Source organism: Neodiprion virginianus, chromosome 4 (assembly GCF_021901495.1).
Source record: "Neodiprion virginianus isolate iyNeoVirg1 chromosome 4, iyNeoVirg1.1, whole genome shotgun sequence".
Taxonomy (NCBI): Eukaryota; Metazoa; Arthropoda; class Insecta; order Hymenoptera; family Diprionidae; genus Neodiprion; species Neodiprion virginianus.
Genome location: NC_060880.1, coordinates 2,555,704 through 2,581,574, shown reverse-complemented (window position 1 = coordinate 2,581,574; position 25,871 = coordinate 2,555,704).

The following is a 25,871-nucleotide window of genomic DNA, read 5'->3' as shown; positions in this document are numbered from 1 at the left end:
GGAGCAGCAACGGCGTCACAACCGACATGCTACCGCATCGTTTTGAATAACAGATTTCGAGTTTTGTATTCGCCCTCGACCGCGGTCCGTTTATCTGATCGAAATTATTCGAACGGAATGTGAAACCAGTAGCAGAGGGAGAATACGTCCGATTCTTTGAAGCTGAAAGGTAACGACGATATTCGTCGTCAAACTTGGCGTGTACGAAGAACGATCTGGATCCGCCTCTGATGTCAAACGACTATGTTTATTAATGGTGATGATGCGGATCTATAATAAACAATAATGACGCGGCCAAAACAAATGGCGAGAAAGCTGTCATTCAAGATCGGTTAACCATATCAGTCGCACATTTTTCAAATGAATATTTATATTTTTGCCTGAATTTTGTTACTTGGAGCTTTTTGGGCATGTACGAAGTAACAAAGATCATTTAAAGTGATAAGGTTGGGGCAGGAAAATTTTTATGGTGGGACACTGAGTATCACACTGTGACTGAAAGGGTTACAGAGAACGCGATTAAACGATGCACGTACCATCATCATCATCATCATCACCATCGTCGTCGTCATCGTCATCAGGGTGCAGTGAATTCAGCGCGAGGTCGTAGGCCCCGTTGCGGTGTACAATGACAAGATAATGATAAATCTCACTAAATATTCCGAGGATATGAATTTTTTGCCTTCGAATAACTTTGGAATAAAATTCCGTACAAAATGTAGTGAATGACTACATTTTAGAACAATTTCAAACTTCCCACTTAACAGGGAGACTAGGATAATGAAATAAAAACCGATTTGACAGACTCCATAGTGAATTTTTTTTTCTTATGATCCCATATAAGAACCACCCTAGGTGTAAGGTAAGTGTACCGGTCATCGACCCTGTCCCAATTATCGACCCTTTTTAGCTGTCCGATCCGTTCTATCCTAGGTTCTAAAATTACAACAAAAAAAAATTTGTACCGTCTCTCCGTACAGTAGCACTTGGTTTGAGTCTTGGAGAAATTTACAATTACTGCCGTAAATTAACGTAATTAATTTTTCATAACAAAATCGAGTCAACAATTGTTTCCAAACATGTCAACAACTCATGGTACGCACACATTGGGTACAGTATTGTAGTTCTGCGGTGTAGAAATGAAGCGGCGATGACAGTGTTCGCCACTCATGCACGATGTGTCGAGGTTGCGGATGCAGGTATGTGCAGGCGTCCGAAAGGTAGTCTCGCACCCGAGATTCCCAAAGAGATAGCCGCCCCCGAGATTCGTGTAACCCTCGGACATTCCAGGGGTCCACGGAACCTCAGGGTCGCAGTTGAGCCCGGTTTTACTCGGAACCCGTCGTCGAGGAGCGGCGCCGCTTTTTCGAGTCTTTTTTTCCTTTTTTTCCAATTTTTTTTTTTTTTTTTTTTTCTTCATCGTCCGGTTTTTTTTAGTTTTTTCGTTGTCGTTCTTTTCTCTCTTCTCGTAATTGCTGCATCGATCGCGAACGATCGGAAGATCCGAGCGAGTCCCTCCCGGAGCTATATAGCCGGTGAAACATCCCATACCGTCCGTGAAAGTAAGAGTAGAGGTAGGAATGCCCCGATCGAGTCTCGTACTCTGTTCGAGATCCTGACACCTGAATACTGAGCTTCGCGGCGTGTCGAATTTATTCTAGGGTGTTTCGTTTCGGAGCAGGATTTTCTTCCCCCCCACCCCACCCCCTCCGGGGCTCTTTCTTTCTTTCTTTCTTTCACTACCGACCGAAAAAACTTTTGGTAAATGAATCTTCGTGCCAAAGACGTGTATCTCGTTAAATATTGAATTTTAGAAAGTTTTTCACGTATTTAAATAACGCGAGGAATATGCAGTCATTTCGTTGTTTTTTTTTTCCTAGCTCTCTCTCTCTTTCTCTCTCTCTCTCTCTCTCTATTTTTCTTTTAATTATTAACCACTCATTGTCAGTCGCATGGATCATATTATACCGACTAGATTATGAAAGCACTTTTCGGAGAATCATATTCTCTGATAAAGCGTCATGTGACATTCTTTCGTTGTAGGTATAAAGATCAGCAGTTTAATTGCTGTATAATACAGTCGTTGGAAGATGGATTTTTACACAAAAGTTACAAAATAGAACTTTCAAGCCCAGGCTTACAGTCACAACTTCCGAATCGTTTGGGGCACGAATTTTGCTCAATGAACAGTATTGTAAAGAATTGAATTCAATCCGTATCATCATTGAATACGTCTGATTGCGATTGTTAAAAATTAAAGAAAAAAGCAAAAAAACGAAGAGCAGCAGCGAACTTTTGAAATCTGATTTAAGCGAGAGAATTATTTTTTTATAACAGGCGAAATGCCACGTGAGTTAATTTGAGGACGTTTCTACATTGATTATCATCATCGTCATCATCATGAGGCACGTAGTCGTCATTATTAATTTCGTCCTCTGATGATGAGCGCGCGTTTATAATTGCAGCGTTCTCGCGCCTTGTGCTCATTCATTTTTTCTTTTCTATTATTATTATTATTATTATTATTAACATACGCATGAGAAAATCTATGCAAATCGCACAATTATCATACCGCGCTTACATCCGCGATGCAGTTTTTACGTTTTTCATTCGACCAAAAAAGCAACAAGACTGACAAAGTAAAACTGTAGTAATAGCTGCATTTAATCATTACAATAAAGAAAGGTTTTTTTTTTAAATCTCTTTTTTACCCACTTAATTTTGAATTTCGAACACGTTTCGTTACATTGCGAAACAATTTCAGTGAAAACTTCGTACAGATCCGGGGAGAGAATAATTTTCGCATAACAAATCTGATCAATTCGTTTCAGGTAAGACCGTCGTAGTTGATTGATATTTGAATACACGGCCCAACATTGAAATTTGGCGATTTTCAAGCGGAAAAAATTGACTTCAGAACAAGTACCTAACTCGTTGGTGTTATTCGATTTTATACATAAATACAGCTACGATTTACTCAGCGGGAAATCAATTTTCGAATAAACGTAAATTAGCGTTCCGTGCATTCAATCATTCTATCTATATTTGTATCGAAAATATAGAATCGTAGTGGTAACGTAGAAAACAAACTAACAAGTGCACGATTATTCATCGGATCCTTAGTTTTTTTTTACCCCCCTCCCCCAATGTCTGGCAAATCCGGTGAGAAAAACATTCAGACTTTCAACAGGCATGTTACGGTTGTTTGTGTGAAAAAAAAAACACAGCTGTATAAGAAAAAGAACACCAATAAACGAAATAAATAAAATCCACTCTATCATACCGGTCAATTTTTTTTCTTCACAACTTTACTGTTATACAGTTACTACTATGTACTCGAATAACGACGGCCCGAAATAAAAAATGCCCAATCTGTCTGCAGATGGCAACCTTCTCCGTTCAACAATTAAACGGCCAGTCTGCGTACCACAGGTATATAATATAAAAGGTGTAACAATAGTCCTAAGGGGGAGGAGGGGGTACAGTTTGGACGATCTAAAACCATACATATTGGAATGGAAACACCTGAAGCAATTTGAGTGTCAGGACTTTATTATTTACAATTTCAAGAAGATGTGAGAATTTTTGTCATTGAAATTAATAACAAAATGGCGGCATGGCGCACATAAGTAACGAACGATTCCGAACTCGAGAGCTTTTGCGGTGGCGCATCTCCTCGTGTCACTGCCCGACTTGTAACAGATAGAAACAATTTTTTGAGCTAAAAATACCTTTCCGGGTTCGAGCTCGTAGCCCAAATGTTGAAAAAAAATTCCAAATACATACGATTTTAAACAAAAAATTGTTTGAAAAAATATTGGAATTGGAATTTAAAAATCTAGCCGCGAGCTCGAGTCGATAAACAAGTTTTAAAGATCGTGTCTAAAGTTTCGAGTCGATCGGATAAAAATTGACCGAGGAATCTGCGCCACCGGATTGAAAACGTGGTCTTTCGCTACTTGTATGCGCTATGCCGCCATTTTGTTATTAATTTGAACGAAAAAATTCCAAAATTTTCTTAAACTACAAATAATGAAGCCTGCAAGCTCAATAGGCTCCAAGCGTTTCAATTTTCTTAAAAATAAAAAAAAAACTCCTAAAAATAGGTATGATTTTCGACCGTCCAAGCTGTACCCCCACCTTAACACAGAAGTCGCCCGTTCCGTTTCTCATGGGTCGATTCAAGCCGAGGGTCGTAGAAGGCCCGACGTCTCTCTGATTAAACGGTGGCACCGGAATGTCGGAATGCGTGGGTCGTCGGGGAAGGAACCCCTCGATTTAGAAGCCGAAGGGTCATCGACGCTCACCTTAAGCTGCAGCGAGACCGACTCTCGGTGTCAGACGCCCCCAGCGCGACGGATATTATCAAAGGTTATCAAACCCGCGCCTGATCCAGGCTTCGTGGTACGTTTGTGCCAGTTTTCGTAGACCAGAGTCCGTTCAACTTATCCAACCAGCGAGCATTCTCTCTCTTTGCCAGCGTCACCGGCTACCTGCAGAGGAGTCGCGATCTTTAACGCCGCTGCCTTTCTCACACCCGTGCAGATCTGCTCTTACACGTCGGCGGCACGGACGTGTTTCTTGTATATCAGAAATGAACGCGTGATAGCGATCGCAAAGCCGATCGCGAGAACCCGAAAGACCAATCTCCGAACGGAAAATCTGTGTCGCAATTTGCCGAGGTGTTAAATTTTTTACTCTTTGTCTCGCTTCAGGCTCGATCAAGACGACCGGAATGCGGTCCGACTTCTTTATCGAAGCATAGGGATATGATACACCATAATCAATAAGCTGCAGTCGAATATAATGGGTCCTCAAGAAGAAGAAGAAGAAGAAAAAGAAGAAGAAGAAGAGCTCGACATCCGTATTGACTTCTACGAACTTCGAGACAGGTCTCGGAGATTAGACCAACTTCCGGCACTCTCTACTTTAACAAGGTAGACAGTACATACAATGAAGACAACAGGCACGTGAGAAGGCCGTCTTCGTGTGAGGTTGTCGAATAGTTTTTAAGGGGAGAAAGGGAGGCTCATCCTTATCGGCATTCAAGTGACGCAACGCGATCAGTCGCGGTATATATAAAAGTAAGTCTCGATTACCTTCGGACTAGCCGCGCGAGTTCAACGACTGGTATAGCATGTCATTATGCTAGGTGTAAAGAAGTCGAAGCGCCAATGAAGGGGAAAAAGAGATCCGAGTTTCCTTGAGGTAACAGCTCGAGAGCGCGTACGCGCATTGTAAACAGTCAAGCCGGGGTATCTCCAGGGCTGCAAGTATACAAAATATGTCTACATCGAGCAGCCACCTTAGCTGCGTGAAACCATGGGTCCCTGGACCGCACGGGATCCTTATCCTTGAAAGCCATTTTCCCCCAAAAATCCTTCGACAAATGTGTCACGATTCAATTATCTTGCCCGACGATTAATGGACTGCAAATTCCAACGATCAATGACGGGCGCAGGTCAAGTTTCGAATCGTCAAGGCTCAGACTGACTGTTACATCGAAAGATCGAAACTCCGAATGGTCAAAGCTCCGAACGTTACCAAGGTTCCGGAGGTCGATAACATTCGTGGTTTGACCATTCAGAACTTTGACCTATTCCAAGTTTTCTCCTTTCAGAACTTGGACCTGTTCAGAGTTTAGACTATTCGGAGTCTTGGCTACTAGGAACTTTGACCTATTCCAAATTTTCGACTTTCGGAACTTGGACCTGTTCACAGTTTAGACCATTCGGAACTTGGACCTATTCGGAGTTTCGTCAATTCGATGTGTAACGGTTAGTCTGAACTTTGCCAACTGCTACGTTTGACCAGCAGCACCCCGAATTACGGTGTTACATATTTGATCGATGCGCCTTTGGACCCCTTAAATCTCCTCCGCTTCGGGGTGAAAGTGCAACAGACGTTGACCCGGGTCTCCGGTGTCCTCGGGGACGGAGGATCGGGTATCGAAGACGTGCAACGACCGAGAAAGGTCACTCGCAGCGTTAAGTCGGCCATGGCGGCGACACGGGGGACGTCGTCGATCAGCTCCGGCTCCGGCTCCTTTCTTAAATCGGTGCGTTGCGCTGGGATGCAGAAGGCGGCAGGTATGCCACCGGCGGCGGTGAGCGTGCGGAGTCGAGGGGTCGATGGCTTCGCCGAAACCCGGTCGACGGCACGGACGCCACCGCTACGACGTACTCGACGATGGATCCGCACCACCACCGACGGCGGTGCGGACGACGGACGTCGATCCCCGCAAAAATAGCCCGACGCCGATCCCGAATCGCGAAGAAGGACGCGGGGGGCGTTTAACCTGATGGAGTCTGGTGTAGATCCGAGCCTGCATGAACTCGCATGGGTAATGAAATTATTTTTATGAAAATCTAAGGACGACTACTCCGGGTTCAACGGAACGCATTCTCTTCGCTTCATCTTCTTCTTCTCCTTCTGCCTTTTATTCTCTTTTCAACTCCTCTGTTCGTTCCCCCCTGATCCGAGGTTTGAGGGTGCAGCCGGAGCGGTAGAGACACGCTTTTTGTCCAGCTAGTTGTGGGAATAACGAACCCAAGGGGCCGCTGATCTCTCGACTCCAACTCGGACACGAGCGAACGGCGATATCCGCCCCTTCTCTCCTCGACTCGTTCCATCTTCACGCCCTCTTGCACTGAGCATCCTCCGCTTATTCTCACTGCGATATCCTGATCGACAACTGGCAACGATGCCGGTTGTTTTCGGCTTTCCCGAAATCAGTGTACATCATCGTAACGAACGACTTGGTACAATACGACGACCAGCATGTGCGACAAAGGACTGATTAACACCCAAACGATCTACATACGTGTGTAACGTGTACATACTTCAAATATATCTTTAAAACACCAATGAAGAAAAAGAGAAACCTGTGAAATTCGAGAGTTTTCTGGAACTTGGCTGTCAGTAAAATTGGACTGAAAAGAAATATTTCACAGAATACAGTTTCGGTACCTCCAAGGTGGATTTATGTCATTCTCTTTGCATTCCAGACAAGAACATGGCCCATATACTTTTCCTACTATTAGCGCACGTTCGTCGGTAGAAAAAGAATGAAAAGAAAAAAGAAAGAAAAAAACAACCACGCGTATTAGATGGTGGTGGCGATGGCAGAAGGAGGAGTACGTACAACGTGAGATGCGAACGCGTGACGAATAATCACCAAGATTGTACGTAGATGGCAGTCGTTCCCTCGTTCTCACTCACTCGCATTGGTTGTCCATACATGCATAAGTACATGAGTACATTATACACCAGTGAAATGTATACTCGTTTGCGGGTTTGCGCTCGAGCGCACTTCGTTTAGCAGCAGCAGCAACAGCAGCAGCAGCAGCAAGAGCAGCAGCAGAGCGGCCATGACGTCACCGAGATCGCTGACGCTGCTGACCCAGATTGCGTGCCCGTTGGCGAGGAGATGCTTACACCGGCACGGATAGCATTTCTAATCGGTTTTTAATTTCAATTACACACCGACACAGGAGGTATATATGCTTATTACCATCCAGCGCGGTAAGAACGAACGAATCGAGTGAACTCGACATCATGAACAGGAATAGAAACATGCAGCACGTTGAGTTTGGCGCCGCTTTCGACATCGCCGTTGCGTGCCTTTCCTCGTTTTCCAGTTTCCGTTTCTTTCTTCAATGCAAGGCTGGAGCTATACTGCCCACGGAGACACCGGAATTCGGATGGCCCTGGGGTACGCGATCCTTCAGAAATGATCTTGGTACATATCCAGCGATTTACAGTTCACACAATGGATCCGACAATGGACGACGACCCAGATTCCCACCGTCAGTATCAAGCATCGTCCCCTTCCCGAATTGCTCGTTAATTCTTCTCTCACCTCTCTCCTCGTCTAGAATTCGATTTCGCATCGATCAATAAACATATTTGTTTCGTTATCTCTTACGTGCACGGGGTAAATCATCATCGAGATTCTAGACGAAGGAATGGTACACAGAACCTGACATTCTGTACCTACATACACACACGTTCGTCATGGGTCTTTGACCCGATCGGTCGCGATTATATCGGCAAGAAATCGACATCGAACTGGCCGACACCGGATCGCGGGTGGCGGCATGGAGCCGCGATCATTGATTCAGGTGCTGGTACACACACACACACACACTCACCTTTCCACTGCACGAGTAGCAGTCATTAATTGAAGATAGCGATCGTTGGCTCGACTGCAGCCTGGCAATATCGCTTGGCTCTCGATAGCATGAATTCTCCCATCCATTGGGTACGCGCTATAACCTACCCATACTACCTCCAATCACTGTGTGGACTTTTAGATCGCAAGGGGAGGTTGTTAATCCTCATATTTGTGATTCGCGACTAGGACGTGCAGTACGGGAGGATCATCGAAGCTCACGTTTCATTGATAACGCGACTCACAGCGTAGAACTGCACAGGGTATGTTTACAAGAGAGCGTTTCCTTTGTGACCAGTAAATGCATCCCGGGTTCGTCGCACCCTGCACTGCTAATACGTAAGTTGTAGGATCTCAGGAACCGCGGTTGCACATTCTTTCGGATACGAAGACACAGATAGACGTCGGACTTTGTCTCCGCTGTCCTGTTTTTTACGCCTTGCGGTACGTACCAAAGCTGTTGTTACATACCTACATGCGTACTGTTATTATACTAGTGCAATGCTGCACGCTGCGACATGCGATACCCGCCTTATTATATGTTATGAGTACCCGTCGACTTCTCACCTCGTGTCGCTGCTGCTGGACAACAACACCAACAACAACTACGACAAAGACTATAAGATCGTGTACAACGTCATGCAGAAACGATAAGACACGATCCAAAGCCCGTGCAGTTCAACTCTCCGGAACGCTCAAGGTGCAACGCTACTGCTTTCATTATACTGAACGTTGGAATCTCGAATCACTGTAATTTAACCATATATTCGAAGGTGAACTCGAAATCTACGTATTAATTAATACGGGTTGATGCACCTTGGAACACGCATACATATATCGTATACATGTATATGAGAAAGAGAAATATGTACTTGAATCGAGCGATTAATGGACGTTAACAATTTCTCGCAGAATAAGGTAAGACAAAAATAACCCAGTGACACACGGTTGACAACGCGATGTGGATAAGTTCATAATATACATTGGAACAAAGAGAGATTTACACGAGAGGTCGATTCAGATGTTGTGTGGGTGAGTTTAGATTCTGCGTTCGATGTTTATATATATAATACATACCAATCGTATTTTATATATATATATATATATATATATATATATATATATATATATGTATCGGGATAGAATATCGAAAACATTCAGCTACGCTTCTTATGCAATAGGTTCACCACAGAACGAGTATAACAACTGCAGAATCCTTCTCCATCTCGAAAACCTCAAAAATAATTTTGATAAATCACACAAGATTGGTCAATTGTGAAGTCACCGTAATGAAGACAGAATCGAAATGGAAGTGGGACTGAGCATAGTATTCGTAACAAAATAACAACGATCCGCAAGTACATATGTACTTAAGCATATGTATGTAGAGTGGTGTTTGATCGTTGTCGATGATGAAAATTGAATAAAAATTAGCCATTACACGTACACACAAACACAAATAAAGCAAAGAGGTGGATAACGGGAGGAAGAGTATAGGAGGACCGTTTCGCGCTTCTGTTTCGTATGCGCCACACGGTTTCCTTTACCTTCTCCGTACATACACAAGTACCGAAAAAATATATAATCCCAATTACTGGTGGACAATGGAGAAAAAAATCCCGAGTCACGAATAATAGGCCACGCGCTGCAATAGTATAACAATAACGATAGATATTTGTTACATGATTATACAGAAAACCTATCGAGGTGAAAAGATGATAAAAAGGGTCTGCGTGAGAAGGAAAATAAAATGTAATAAGAACCAAGCGGACAAAATCTACATCATATTTCCGGAAGTAACTTTTCCGCCGATAACTATAACGCAGAACAAAATAAAACGAAAAATATAGCTCCGGACTTGGCGAAACGATCACATTCTCGCTTATGAAACCCATGAATACCTCATACATCTTCACCGCGAGTACATCGTCCTCGTAAACACTAGAGCAGCTTTATATATTAACAAGCGGCGAGATAATTAGCATACAGAGAGAAAGTTGCGGTCGACGCCCTGTCGCTGGTTTGGCCGGCGACGCCGACGCTCTTTGGCACCGCGACGTTAATCTGCAGGAGTGCCAACCGAATCCTTACCCCCTTCCCCTCTTGCCGATCATCCAGGGTCCAAAAACCGGGAGATCGGCAGCGGCAGTAACAGGCAGAGACAAGGATCAGGTTCCTTAAATAGATATGGCGGTTGGTTTTAGCACCGAAAGCTCGTATTCCTCGTTCACGGATTGTTCGTCAGGTTATAAATCGTCGTAGTTACGCAATGACGGATCATATATGTATATAAATATATTTATATCGCGGTATATGCCAGAATTTTTACAGTTTCGAGAAAGGACCGAAGATTTTCAAAGAACGAATTATTTATTATATATATATGTATATGTACCTGCACGGTTTCGCGGTTACGAGATCCCCGTATTCTCGGCGATGAACAAAAAGATCGGTAATGGATTACAACAACCTACATCCATCGAAAAGGAGTAACATATAAAATACGGGATTTGAGAAGGTGTGAGTTGAATCAAGTTGAGACTGTGAGGCAGGTAAGGCACCAGGGTCCTTTCACCGACTGCCAACAACTGCCAACTTGACATTTGTATACCGCAGAGAATTCCGTTTATGAAAAAATATAAAATACGTCCATATAATAAAGAAATGTGCACATACCTACAGCTGTGTCTAATAACGTTACGCGGTGGTTTTCATCGAAGCAAATCAACAACCTCCACCTGCAGTGTAGCCACAGTAGCAAGTATAGGTATTACGAGCGAGAGTGACACTGACCGAGGACTTGAGAGGCGTATATACAATATAAATCAGAGGAATGGATATACATATATATGTACATGTAAACGCGGTGCAGCGTTTGAAGCGCGGTGCTGCAGGTGAAGGGATGGAAGTATGATAAGAGTGCACGTGACCTAGGATTAGGTTAATCATTTTCCAGCGATACCGTAGGTGCCTACATGAGGTCTGCGGTTAAGGTGGATGTACCCGAAAGTAATGGTTTCTCTTGGATCGCGTAAAATCGGCGAATCCATTTACAGTCTCTGTAATAATTATTCATGCTATTATTATACCGCGTCAACGAAACGGAGAAAACCTGTGTGTGTATACAGAGACGGTTTGCCGACATCTCCGGCCCAAGCTCATTCGCTTCTTTCACTTCTTTCACCGCGGTTACGATTCGCCTCGCACGCTTCTGCACATACTCAATAATTCCACTCCGGGGCAACGAACCGATTCTTCGTACAAAGTGTCAAATATACGAGGCTGAAAACTAGCAGACATAATTAACAGGCAAACGTTCTAATGTTCATTCGAACGAAGTAGGCAATGACGTCCGAACATAAAAATGTTATGAAACACGTTTAAACCCCCCAATACCTACTTTTACAGAATTATCAGGATTAAACTAAAATGCATTTATCTATTTCCAAAAAGTTTAACGCGTTTGGCTATTAACTCTGGCTACTAGCTTAAGCTTCATGTAAGAAAGCACGGACTTTAAAAAAATTATAACTCTCCCCTTCTCTCTCTCTCTCTACCTCTTTCTGAGTCTATGTTTCTTTCTTTTCGAGGCTAGGGACGACCTTTGCCTCTCCGCCACTGTCTTCTTGCTTCAGTTTAATTTCTATATTTAATTAATTTTAAGTCTGTTTTCCGCCTACTTTGGCACCTGTACTTTTTCATTTGCTTTCGATGCACGTCTTTCAAGTCAATGTCCAGTAAGCTTGTCCAATATTGCCATGAATAAAATAAACTATATCTATCTATGTATCTATCTATCTCTTTGATTTCTTCTCATTCTCTTTGCTTTGCCTATTTTGTTTGAGTTATATTTCTGTCTACTTTTATTTGATTGTATCATGTATCGTTATTCTATCGCTGTGTAATTGCCCAATATCGGTATGGACATAACAAACATCTATCTATTTATCTACTTATCTATCTAAATATCTACCTACCTACCTATCTATATATCCAACTATCTATCTATCTCTCGCCATTCATTGCAAATCTTCACCGGCTTGCGAAATTGTATATATACATTGCGATACGTAATGCGGTGCCGAAAATCGGCAAAGACGAAAAATCGAATCGCTCGAAAATCCGCGACCAGCACTGCAGTAGCCAATACTATATATATACACTATATATACACCAATGTGTGTGTGTGTCTGTGTAAATAAGTGATTGGATCTCTAGACGCTGCAACTAGGTACATATATATATGTATATATATATGTATATATATATCTGAACACGTCGACGAGTTGGTGAATGGAGACGGAGCTGCCGCTTCGAGTCGCAGTTGGTCGACCGTATCAACATCAACGACGGTGAATAGTAATTGGGACATGGCTTAAGTCAGAATTACCCGCGGAGCTCGTTCGATCTCAGCTCGATGTTCGCGGTGCAAAAAGATAGGATGAAAAGGAAGGGACTGGAGAGCGTCACGATCAGTACTCCTCAATCGGCGATAAACTTTAGGTACACGGTATACGAATTTATGAGAATAGGTCAGCATCCTCTTACGTCTTATATCCATCAGCCACTTTATATAAAAAAAAAAAAAAAACGATTCCTACGTAAGAAATCGGTTCAAGTTGACTGTTAATTGATGAGAATTGATTGAAATGCGTTGTTCGAAACACAGGCACAAATCACTTGGAATTTCAATGAAATTATTGGGAATCGCATGAAATTATTCAAGTATTGAAATCGCTCGTCACTTGATCTGTACAAGTGCAAATAGCCCCTCTTTGGAAAACATCGTCACGACCCGTGATTAAATAGGTACATATTAGGTATGAAGCATTAAGCTGCAGCTGAGAAGGATCGTCTTCGAAGTATCGGGGGTGTATAAAGTTCGATTTTCTTTCCTAAACAGCGTTATTTCGATAACAGTAAGTCACGGCAAACCGGAGCCGCGTGTATAACGGTATAGTAATACAGAGTAGAATAACGTGTCCCTGCTACAAGAGAGTCAAGGTACGGAACAAGTAAAGCGAATTTGCCAAAGTCGGTGAGAGCGAACGTTCGATGTAGTAACTCCTGCAGTTCGAAACTCGGGAAAAATGAGATGCAGGTAACTTTGACAGGCATGCCAACATTACACATTGCATTATGGAATGTTGGATTATCGAATCACTAGTACTCAGAATTACGTTTCCTTAAGATACTGGATTCAAAAACGAATCGACGACGTTGAGAGCGCCGGAGAGGCAATATAAACCTTAAACAGAGAACTCTTCAAACGATACATGGTTATCTGCTTTTTCTCAAATCTCAAGCTGCTTTTGCGAGCCAGACGTTTGAAACCTGAGACCCTTGAGCCCTCCAAGGCGCCAATGGTTCCGAACAGTCCCCAATCTCTTAACGCCACTACTTTATAAAAGTCAAGACGGTACTTCCTCCTGCATGTAAAATAAAAGTCAAAGAAAAGATTTGACTCACTGCGTTTTTTGATTTATTAATCTCTCCATTTCCAATATGGAAATAACGAGAATGAATTAATACAGGAAGTGCGGAAGAGTCCTGGTCCTACCCCACCATTGATGCAACGTTGCCTCGCAGTATCGATTAATTGTGAAAATAATAATAACGATGATGATGACAATAATAATAATAATAATAATAACTATAATATCTTCAACATTTATTTGTTTTTTAATCTTTTTCGTTTCTCTTCACTTCTTTTTCGCCGCGACATTTACTTTGGAGAGATTTCGTCTGAAGTCGAAATGCGTCCGTTGCACCAACCGGCCTGCTCGCACCTTTGCGGCATGGAAGGCTAACCTGAGGCCGTAGCTTCGTATCCGGAGATCAACGACCCCGAGGGAATTGTAAACTTACTCTCGACACGGCTCTCCGCTTATTTGCCTGCCAACACTATGACAGTTTTGCATCACGTACGTATCAGGCCTCGTTTCATTTCGTACTACTTTAGGCGAGGGGAGTTTATAAGGGAGTCTGTTTGCCAATGGAATAAGAATTGTGGTAAAATCGAAAACTACGTTTCGTATATTATATTCGATGCAATTTGCCTGGGTCAGGAATTATGCGTGATTGTCTTTCATGTTGAATAACAATTGATTAAAAATAAACGATTTTATAATAATACGGAAGCTTGTACAGAATTCAATGAAAAAGTAAAATTGTGGTTACATACATTCTCCGAAAGTATTTGTGTTTATACGGTGAAGAAAAGATTTTCTACCGGCAGGTGTCTCGAATTTTTATTAGCAAAACAAGTCGTCAACGAATCGAATCAATAGTATATATCCGACTACATATTGTGCATGTATGTATATACTGTTAGGCATTTAAACAAGGTATGATTTATGATTGTTGGAGTGTTTCGGAATAAAATAAAATTTGATTTCGCTCGCCACTGCACTCCGAAAAGTTTGTTTCGGACAACGACAAAAATAAGCCTCTAGAAAAATGAGCTCTGCAGCTTATGTGGAATGGCTGCGGACAGCGCATTTTGGGCAAAGGGTTGCAAAATCCGATTTTTGTGTAAAAAATAGTGAGTAATTGATTAATTTGACCTGTTTCGACCATTGTTCCTTGTTAACGATCCATAAAAAATTGGACTGCGATATACGTTGAATTATAGAGGATATATAATAAAGAACAATCATTATTTCTGTCGTATAAAAATAATTTTTTTTTTTTTTCATTTACGGACAAAGTCGATTTTAACCTCCCCATTTTACAGCCAGGGAATATAATTCGGTCGTGGTGCTTAAGGGCTTGAAAGAGAGACATTGCACCTGATCTTCATCTTTTGTCACACGGTAAATTAAACTTTTCTATCTCATTGACAACTTTCAAATCCTTCGTCACTTCCATGCAGTCATTGAAGCTTTTTTCTGTTTTCCATAACTCGGGACTTACATCGAGAAAATCGGATTTTTAATTCGAACAGCTGAAAGCGGATAAACGATTTTTTTTTTTTTTTGTAATTAAATCACTCAGATCTTTTGCAAGCAGGATCGTCCAATATTTATTTTGAACATCAGTTCTCTTTGAGACTTTGTCTGAACGATCGCTTGAACAATTTTCAATTTGACATCACTCGGTACATTCTCGTTTTGTACAATCGCATTTTATAACACTTTTCCAAAACCAATCGAGCTCACCGTTCCACGGGATTTCTTTTCAAAACCGAAAACAACTTTTCTAGCGGCAATAAAAAAAAAAAAAGAAAATGCTCTTGCCAAAATGGCACGGCAATGAATTTTTCATGATTTTTATCCACGAAATGCGATTCTGGCAACCATTCCACGTAAGCTACAGACCTCGTCTTTTGAGGAGCTTATTTTTTTTTTACCAAAAACAAGCTTTTCAGGGTACAAGTGCGAGCGGAATAAAAAACAAAAAAAATTATTCTGAAACACTCCAACATATATATAGATAAAAATCACTCGGTGACTATCATCGAGATGAAATTTGAAGGTAGATATAATTAATACATATATAAGAGAACGTATCAGGTTTTTCTCGATATTCCGCGATCGGCGTTAATCGACGTTTTCTAAATATAATACGAGTCCTGGATATGCAAAAACGAGCATACATAAACTATATATACATATATTTGCAAATCGAAAAGTTTCGCGGGAATACATACATGGTACATACAACTTCGATACATATAATGTCGATGGCACACAACTAAATTTATATAAATATATATATATATATATATATATATATATATATTATATATAAATATACATATATGTATAAAATACCGTCGCGGCGTTCCGTATAATACAACACACATATATATATATATATATATATATATATATATATCTGCAGTCAGTCTCCTCAGTCCAGTTCGAAGCCGGTCGACGAACTCGAAAGTCAGACGAAGCTTTCCCGACTAATAAAAATGCGAGGCATGGGAGGTGTGATCGGTATGTAAGCGCGATCAGCCGCGATATTGTCTATTAACGAAAATAAAAATTTCTAATCCGAATTTATGATAATGAATAATTATGAGTAAGCTGCAAAGACTGGGGCCGGTGCTCCCGGCCAATCGACACACGAGGTTGAAGTTAATACAAACGTTACTTCAAGGGGTAACAACACCTTGTGTACAAGAAATCAAGGATCGTTTTCTTCAAATTATACAAGATAAATTAATGAATATTTTTCAACTCCGTTTTTCGTACGCGTTTGATATGAGTCTTGAAAAGTGTGAGAGAAAGTTTTTTTTCTTTTTGTTTTTTTTTTCAATCATTGTAAAGAAAAAAAATTGCAGCGGAGAAACTGACGAGGCAAACTTTTTTGAATGACTTCCACGGGTGGCCACTTGCAGGTCGCAATTTTCAATCCGGAACAAAAGAAAAAATAAAAACGAAAAAGATTTAACAAAAAAAAAGATGCCAAAATCTAGCGAAGTGCGTAGAATTTTTCACAAATAATAATTCTTACAAAAATGGTATCAATTTAAAGGAAAAACGTGGTGAACAAAAAAACTTCATCCATCAAATTGTCGCCACTTTTGTAAAGATTATTATTTCTGAAAAACCTTACGCACTTCGCTAGATTTTGGCATCTCCTTTTAGAATCTTTATCGGTTTTTTTTTTTTTTTTTTGTTCTATATTGAAAATTGCGACTCGCAGGTGGAAAAAAAAAGAAATTTCTTTTCATCAGCCACTCCACTGCCATTTTACGTTAAAGTAATTTGAAAAAAAATAAGTTTTTTTTTTTTCATCACACTTCAAGCTTTCCATTAACATGTATGAAAACCAAAATTGAAAAGTATCGATTCATTTTTCTAAGATGAATTGGTGAAAATGACCCTTGATTTCGTGTACAAAATGTGTTATTACTACCCGTTAACGATGCATGTTGAGAAAAATCGTTAGTTCGCAGCCTTAACATTGTCCCGGAAATTCATCTAGTAAATCATAACAAAGAAAATAAGTTGGTATTTAAAAAATTCCAACTCCTTGAAAATCGTTCTAAAATTAATACAACGATTTATTCCATGCTTCATTCGTTACGCTTACGTTACTAACTTCATCGCCTTGTTACAATATCTTCGCGAATCCGTGCCCTGTTATACCTTATTTGTACCAAAAGTAGTCGAAAAATGAACCGTCGTTCTTTTTCTTCCATCGTGCAACGTGAAACGGCCGATTAACGATGCCTGTACTTAATACTTGACCGGCTCTCGCATAGCTGCGAATTTCGCCCATTATAATATCTAAAATACATTATGCATGTACGATCTGCACGATGCTGTTTATGTATACCGTTAGAGGCCGAACAGCTTATATACCTCTACAATCTAACCTGATGAACTGCCTGACACGTTTAGGGATCTTTGAACATCTACGAATACTCTGCGACTGCGTGTCGTTTCTTTGATTTTCGTTCGTTTGCTTTTTATTTATTTATTTATTTATTTTTTCTCGTCATACAGACGAAACGACGCCGACGAATTGAAGTGTACAAAGTACGATACGACAGGGAATTCTACAGCTGTCGTCAATGTACCCGTAATAATTAATGTTCGGTTTATATCAATTCGTTTCTCGATTTCAGGTATAAATGATAATACATAAAACATTAGCGATTTTCAATACTGCTGAAAAGAAATCGATGAAAACTGTGCAAAGAACATTATATATATTATATATATATATATATATATATATAATATATTCACGCGCAGAGTTATGTGTATATAGTAGAAAGTAATGGGTTGAAATTTGAGGAAAGAAAGAAAAAAAAAAGAAAATAAACGGTATATTATATATTACAAACACCGTCCTCGGTTTTTGCGCAGTTGTATTAAATTTCGTTTCCTTGCGAAAAATCTCAGCGCGGGTTATTATAATAATAAAAGCGGAGAGAAAGACGGAAAGAGAGAGAGAGAGATAGTTAAAAAATAAAAAAATAAGAATCGCGCGACGTAATCGAACGTAACGTAACGTCCTTTAACACACACGCCTTATATATATATATATATATATATGCATGTATGTACATGCGTGCGTATGTTACACATGCGCCTGATACACAAATAACTTGCGTAACGAAATATATTATACGGTTATAGGTAGGTGGGTAGGTACGCGAAGATCGCATCGATATTACACGCGTGTACATTACCAAATGATGAAGCATATATGTTAGGTAGGTAATATGCAAAGTTAGAGGTACGCAAACTCACTCTTCTCGAGATAAAACGGCGTCATTCCGTTTCGACACGAATTCATCCCGATTCCAAAGAAAGCCCCCCTCTGGGTTCTAAGCGTCGCTCAATATCTTAAATCCACATTTCGCAAGCCCGCCTGTCGTTAATATTGTGTACGCGTGCAATTGCAGAATTATACACGCACTGAGAAAAATTTCATTTGTTACAGTAACTAGAAGAGTTGAGTGAAACAGGTGTCGTTAAAAAAAAAAAAAATACTGTTTGAATATTGTTGGAATTAGGAAAAACGAGGTGTGCGTAACCATTTTGCGCTATTGTCGATCCTTAATTTTTTGGTAATTGCAACGGAAAATTAGTTTGTGAAATTTACTCTACTTTTTTAGTTAGACAAGGCTTGAACGCCAATTTATTGTTGCGCGAGCGTTAAATTTTCGCGACAGTTAGAAAAAATGTAGTAACGGTGATCGCAATGAGAAAGAATGGTAACGGATACTAGACTTTCTGGTAACAGCTAGAAAACTAATTTCTATTTTCTACCTGGAACCATATTTTTTGATTGTGGTAAAAAATTAAAATAGTTCAGGTCTGAGCGGTAAACGAGACTAAAAATTTCTCCCAGTGCGGATACGCAAGTATGATAATTGAAAATTTGAAAAATTCCGAAAACGTCAAATTCTGAATTTTCTGGCGGTGGAACTTCAAATTAAGTAATCAAACTTTGAGGAAACATCGAAATTTCGGATGGTTCGAAACTCCACGGCTCAAAGTTCCGAATGCACGAAATGCCGGAAGGACGTAACTCCGACAAGTCAAAGTTCCGAGAGCGCCAAAATGAGAAAACTTGAAAATCTGAAGCATCGAAATTCCGAATGATCCAAGATTTTCAGCTCTATGAATTTCGGGCTTGGTGAAATACCACCACTTTGATCTTTCTTTGCTGTGAATTTTCGATATTTTTACGTTCTGAATCCTGGTAATCTTGATTTTCGGCTTTTCTCATTTTCAAGTTCGCCGCACAATTTCTCCATACTTTCCATATCCAATATTTGTAATTTTTCAAATACATCGAGCAGATTGATTTCTCGAGATTTTCCATACACGTCTTGTTAATTTGCGTATTTTAAAATGTAAAGAAAGAACCTTAAAAGGATCTTTTTTTTTTTAAATTCAATCAATCGTTCAAAACAACGTTCAATTTATTTCAAACTCTGTGTCTATGTAATTCCTGCGCGTACATATCTGAATATTTAATTTGAAACTGAATCACCGCAGCACGAATGCGTGCTTGTTAATTTCGCTAAAACTGTGCGACATAACAGGAACGATAAAACAAGATAAAAATAAAAACCAATATACATATATCAAGTATCAAATATAAGTATAACATACATATACTATAATAAAACGACATATGGAAAAATTCGTCAAATGAAATTTCCTGCAAAAGTAGATAAAACCAAAAACGCCCGTATAATTACAATTGTAAATTTTATCCGGAGCAAGTTTCCATAGAGATTATTACGGCAACCTTAGTCCTTCCAATAACTCCTGAAGCATATTTCGTATGAAAAAGCAAAAGAAGATGAAATAAAAACGTGAAGATTCTGAGGTCGGAGACCGCGGGTAGGGAATAAGAGGAGGATCCGAGAAGAAGAACGAGAAAAAGAAAAAGAAAAATGAGAAGAAGAAGAAGAAGAAGAAGAAGAAGAAGAAGAAGGAGAACCAGACGGTGGGGATATCACGAGAGCACTTTCACTATCACAGGTGCATGACCGAGGCGTCCAACTTGCCCAGTTGCCCAGTGCTCGGTGCGGCTTCGCCCCGGGGCCTGAGGGCCGGGCCCCAAGTCCCCGCTACGAAGAGCTAACGGCTCGCCGCGATTGTCTTCGGACCACAACTCCGCGGTCCTTGCTCCTTCAGAGACGGAGGATTTTTCGAGTACCGCCACGGCGACTGATATGGAGCAAAAAAAAAGAACAAGAAAAAAGAAAATAATGATCGCGGAATTTCTTAATGCAATACGATTTTTACGTTACGTGTTACACTGTAGTATATTTAAGTATATAAACAGACGGTATGTCGATAATTGACATCGACGGATTGGCTGTATCGGTTCTACAAATATACATATACAACCCATAATTAACGGCAAACTGGAAAGGAACGAGAATCGACTTTTTAACCGTTTCGCTGCATAGATACTCCGATCCTCGTCTTCGTTGTATTTTTTGTTATCGTTGTTCCATTGAATCTTTTTTTTTTTCTTTCTTTCTTTCTTTTCTTTTCTTTTATATCCTTATTTATTTATTTCGGAAGAATTGTATTGTAAAGTTTATCGACCTCGAGGATTTTCGAACGAAAAAGAGTCATTTAATTGCGATGACGTTGCATTTATGTAGGGTAATTCCGGGCGAGACGACCAATAGCTTGTAAGAGACGATCTCTACAGTATATTTTCTCATGTACTTTACTGAATTGGACTATACTGTAGACTATTTCTTACCTATTGGCCATCTCACCTGGAATTACCCTATATATATTATAATAACGGTCTACTCTAATGGATGATGAATGAAAAATAAAAAGAGATTATCAGAAGAAAGAGAAAAACCGTTTGTACGAGGAAAATCGAGGAATCAAAACCATTATAGGTATACATGTAGACTCGTCAGATTAATATGCACGCACTGTATATTTTTTCCACAAATATTTGCATAAACGACAATGTACAGGGTAAAAAAAGTGATTGTTGTAAATATGAATAAATTTTAGTCAATATAACGAAGAAAATCTTGCCCCTTGTAACGGAATAATTATATCCGCGTTATGTCTATAGATACACTTGGCTTTCTCCACACCTGCACACTTTCCATAACATCTCCACAAAAGTAAAAACTTCCGATGAAAATTCACTGTATCCGGTATAATAGGCACAGCTTAAACAAAAAACGGGTTGAAAGGAAAAAGGAAAGAAATGAAGAATTTATAGGAAACATTTCAGGGTACAGTCTTCGGTGACATTGAAAAAAAAATCCTGTACACCAACTTCCAATTTATTTATTTTATTTTTTTATTTTTCATTCGTTTCGTCCAAAGGAGTTAAAAATTTGATATTCGATATTGCACGATGCATTGTGTAATATTCAAAATATGAAATCCGATTACCAGTTCTTTTTTCAAAACAAATGGACATCGCAGAAAAAAAAAAAAATATAGAACATTCGAACGTTACAGATGATATCCAAAAATATTGTTCCAAATGACGGAAAATAAAAAAAAAAAAAAAAATGCCGTCAAAGATTGAGCTCTTGTTATTAATATTATATTTCTACGTTTTGGAACAATGTTTTTTTTTTTTTTTTTTTTTTTATGCAGTGTAATACTTACTGTAATATGCAATTATCGAAGGAAATCCTACAGAGTAATAAATACAATGCAATTACAGGGTGAAAAGGACACGGCGTTTGAACCCGAGATAATTATACGTATGCGTAGCTAACTATATCGTATATATATATATATATATATGTATGTGTGTATACGTATATATACGTGGGATAAACGAACGAAGCGATCGCACGAAGCGGCAAATCTTTCTCTGAATTCCATAAATCCATTGCCAAGACGGAACGTACCGCATGAACGGTGTTCCGCGGATGCTCACGTACCAGTTTCCATATCAACATACCTCGACATATATACGTAAAACACATGCAAGACATTCTTCTTCTTCTATTCCGTACCGTCAGCTGTTCTAACGGCATCTTGATCGGTTCCCTGGCAAAACGACTACATATAATACGGATGTATGTATAATATACATTACACATGTGTAAGCGTTAATACTACAAGCGCGTGTTACGGTCTGTCGTTTCCTTTGCCAACTAAACGTATGTAAGTGCGGATGCAAAGAGGTTAGGATTCCTCTCGAAACGTAATTATTACAAATATGAATGGGAAGTTTTGGTGCAGAGGTGAAAAAAGAAAAGAAAGCATTTTTTCTTCAATATCTCTATCAATTGCGACACTCTTGATTTTTCTTTCTTGCTATCTTTCTTTATTTCTTTTTCTTATTCAAACCGTACGTTTCCCACAAAATCATACGTTATTCATAATAACTGCGTTATGGATACATAGGTATGTAAATATATACCATAAAGTACGACTTAGGCCCGCTGTCTGAGTAGATTGTGTAAAGTAAAAGGCGAGACGAGGAGGGGAAAAAAAAAAAAAAAATTTAGGAGAAGAAAGAAACAGACTTGTATTAAAGACATCCGAAGCCCCAGACGCCCTGACTCCTCTCCGTATAGGATAAAGAATGCGAATAAGATGGGGAGGAAGAAGATAAAGAAGAAGACGCAGACCGCGGGACCGATCTACTAGCCACGGGCCCCGACTCGGGCCAGCCGAGGAGGACGTGGATGGGGTGGAGGGGCCCGACGACCGCCGAGGCGACACCTGACCGGGGTCGACGAACCCGGCGTAGACCGGGGCCTGCATGAGGCCCGGCGGCACCGAGAGAAGCGGCCCTCTGCCCAGGTCGCTACCAAAATACGCGGGAACCGGGGGCCCAGTGGGTCACTGGTTCACGGGGCCCCCGGCCCAACAACGACGCCGCCGCCGCCGGGCGTTCTTTTAGTCGTTGGCGAGGATATTTCAGCGGTCCCACAGCCGCGCTTGGTAGTTTAGTAACGTTAGAAGAGGAGAGAGAGGCCCCATCGTGTATAATAAATTCCTTGAGAAGTACAGGAGGAGAGCGTGATGTATGTTTTGGATTTTTAATCTACGAACGGGCGCGGTGATTGATCGCGAGATCTCTCGTGCGATCTCTCGTTTAAACCGTTCAGTTTAAAACGAAAATTTAAAACTCGATACGTTGTATTTCCTATCGAGTTATACCTCGCGTATGTATGTTTATTTTACTGTACGTTAAGATTGGAGTACATGTAATTGCTATTCCCCTCGCTGGGTTCGCCTGTCGAGTCATTTTTTCCTTGGATAAGTGAAAACTCGAAATTCATTTATTTTTTAGCAATGAAATACTTTTGGATTGATTCCAAGATATTTTTTAACATCTTTCAGAAATTTCCCGTTTTTCTCGCAATGTGAGAATAATTTTCAAAAAAAAAAAACATAACGTCAAGCGATTTAAATGCTGCAGTTGTAAACGATAAGTACGCGAAAAAACTATGGAAATAATCCGGATATAGCTTCGGCCATGATAAAAAAAAATAAAGACGAAGGTTTTTTGCAGGAAGACGTATCGCAGATTATAAGAAAAATTACTTGGATTATAATGGAAATTTATAACACGTCGCATTTTCTGATGGGCCTCGTCATCGACCTGATATAAATAATAATAAACGAGAAGGAAAGATCGTGGTAAACCATAATTTAAAAACATGTAAAATATTTACAAATCCACACTACACGCGTTCATTATATTCATATAGCGGTGATTCGCAATATGAGAATTCAATTACGGTACAAGTTGAAATGGGTATTCGTACAGATACTGTAATGGGCAGGGACTGCAGGATCTTCGAGGATATATGAACATGTGTTGAGTATGGACCGTATAACGTACACTTGATCGCGGTAATTCTGAGGAGTGAAATTTTTTCGACGATTCCGTTACGTTGGCAATGCAGAATTAACCCGCAGCGCCACCACCGGCCGACCGCGAAACTTTGTAAACAAAACATAACCCATGGTCGTTGTATCTTATTTTTGAGTTGGGTTACCTTTGTAAGCATAACCTAATCTATGATTGAAGAATTTAATATTTTTGGATTAGGTTATCTTTGTAGACGTAACCTAACCTATGATCGTCGAATTTTATATTTTTGGGTTAGATTACCTTTGCAAGCATAACTTGACCCATGACCGTCGCATTTTATATTTTTGGGTTAAATTTTATGGTAATGGGTTACGTCACGTTTGCAAAGATTGATCCTGTTTCGAGGCGGGCCGGCGGTGGCGCTGCGATCTGATACAGCGTTGCCAACGTAAGCGAGTCTTGGAAAAAATTAACAGTCCCAGAATCACCGTGACCAAGTGTACTCATCTCTCTCTCTCGTCATCTCGGGGTAAGAAGATGGGAGGACGTTAATCGGTGGTTAAAAAATCAAAGTAAAAACACGAAAAACGAAAAACATAAACGAAGCCAAAACGAGAAGAAAAAATTATCGTTGCAGGTTTTAAGGTGGATGAGTAATCGGCGATGCTTTGCACACGTTTGCAGGGTTATAAACCGAGAGGTGCGTTAAAGAGGTTAACTGTTGTCCCGATGCTAAAAATATCCCCGGCGTAAAATAACCTCGTATAATGTAACGCAGCGTAAGAATCGCCTCGCGTACACCGTGCAATCGTGTAATCGTAATATCGTATGTGTACATGCATACCCACGCATGCATGTACCTACATTATACACGCAGCGTGGAGAATTCGCAAGCTTATTTTTGTGCCTTGAGGCCCCGCGGCGAGGGGACTCAAGGAGAGGGGGTGGACTTGGGCCCGCGATGCAGTTAGGGCCACGGTGCAAACTGCACGCGTCGCGGGTTCAAGCCGATGGGGATTCCGAACTGGTACAACTTGCACGAACAAGCCGAGGACTTTCTCATTGTCAGTCGAGTATCGCTGAACGATTGGTGAAAACGGGACCCGCAGCAACGCCACGTTTTATCCTTCAGTGAAGGGGGTTGTTTTTGTTGTTATTATTGTTGCTGTATCCTGCATTACGCGATCTACACTAAGGAGGAAAAAATAACTGTTTGTTACGACAGGACGCTGTCTTTTTTTTTTTTATTTTTGTTTTGCAAACTCCTTTGTCCAATCTGAAGCACGAAAATATATTCAAGGTAGACAGAGTCTTGTTCGATTTAAAAAAATGTTAAATAAAAAAGAAAACATTTTATAAATTCACATTGTCAACGATCGTATTAATAAAAAGCAACAGCGATTTATTTATGTTCAACGAAGAAGGGAATTGTGATGTTGTTTCAGATTAAACGAGAGTCCGTTCAAGTGCGGTATGGTAATGGAAAAATTTTTTGAATTTTATGAAACTTTAATTTAATTGAAAGAAACTTTTCCCCCGAACGTACAACGAAATCTTGTCCCAAAAATATCGCTAATTCATATAATTAATTATATACCTGCTGCGGGTACGTGAGACAGAGAATTACCTTCTTTTTAATCCGCACGTTAATCTGTTTGCACATATATTTATAAAGCGCATTATATACGCGATGAAAAAATGAACAACCGTTATCCTGACTTTAATTTTTATTCGCTTATGCGTATACTGTAATATAGTTATTTATCTTGCTAATTAAAGGAAATTAATCGATCCCACTATATCGACCATGTTTCACTTTTTTACAATTCTTATTCTTCTTTTTATCGTCAATCAAGTCAAACAAGTTTATTCGTACGTATAGATATATGATCTAACTATCAATGCCCCTGAAGTCCTATATATATATATATATATATAT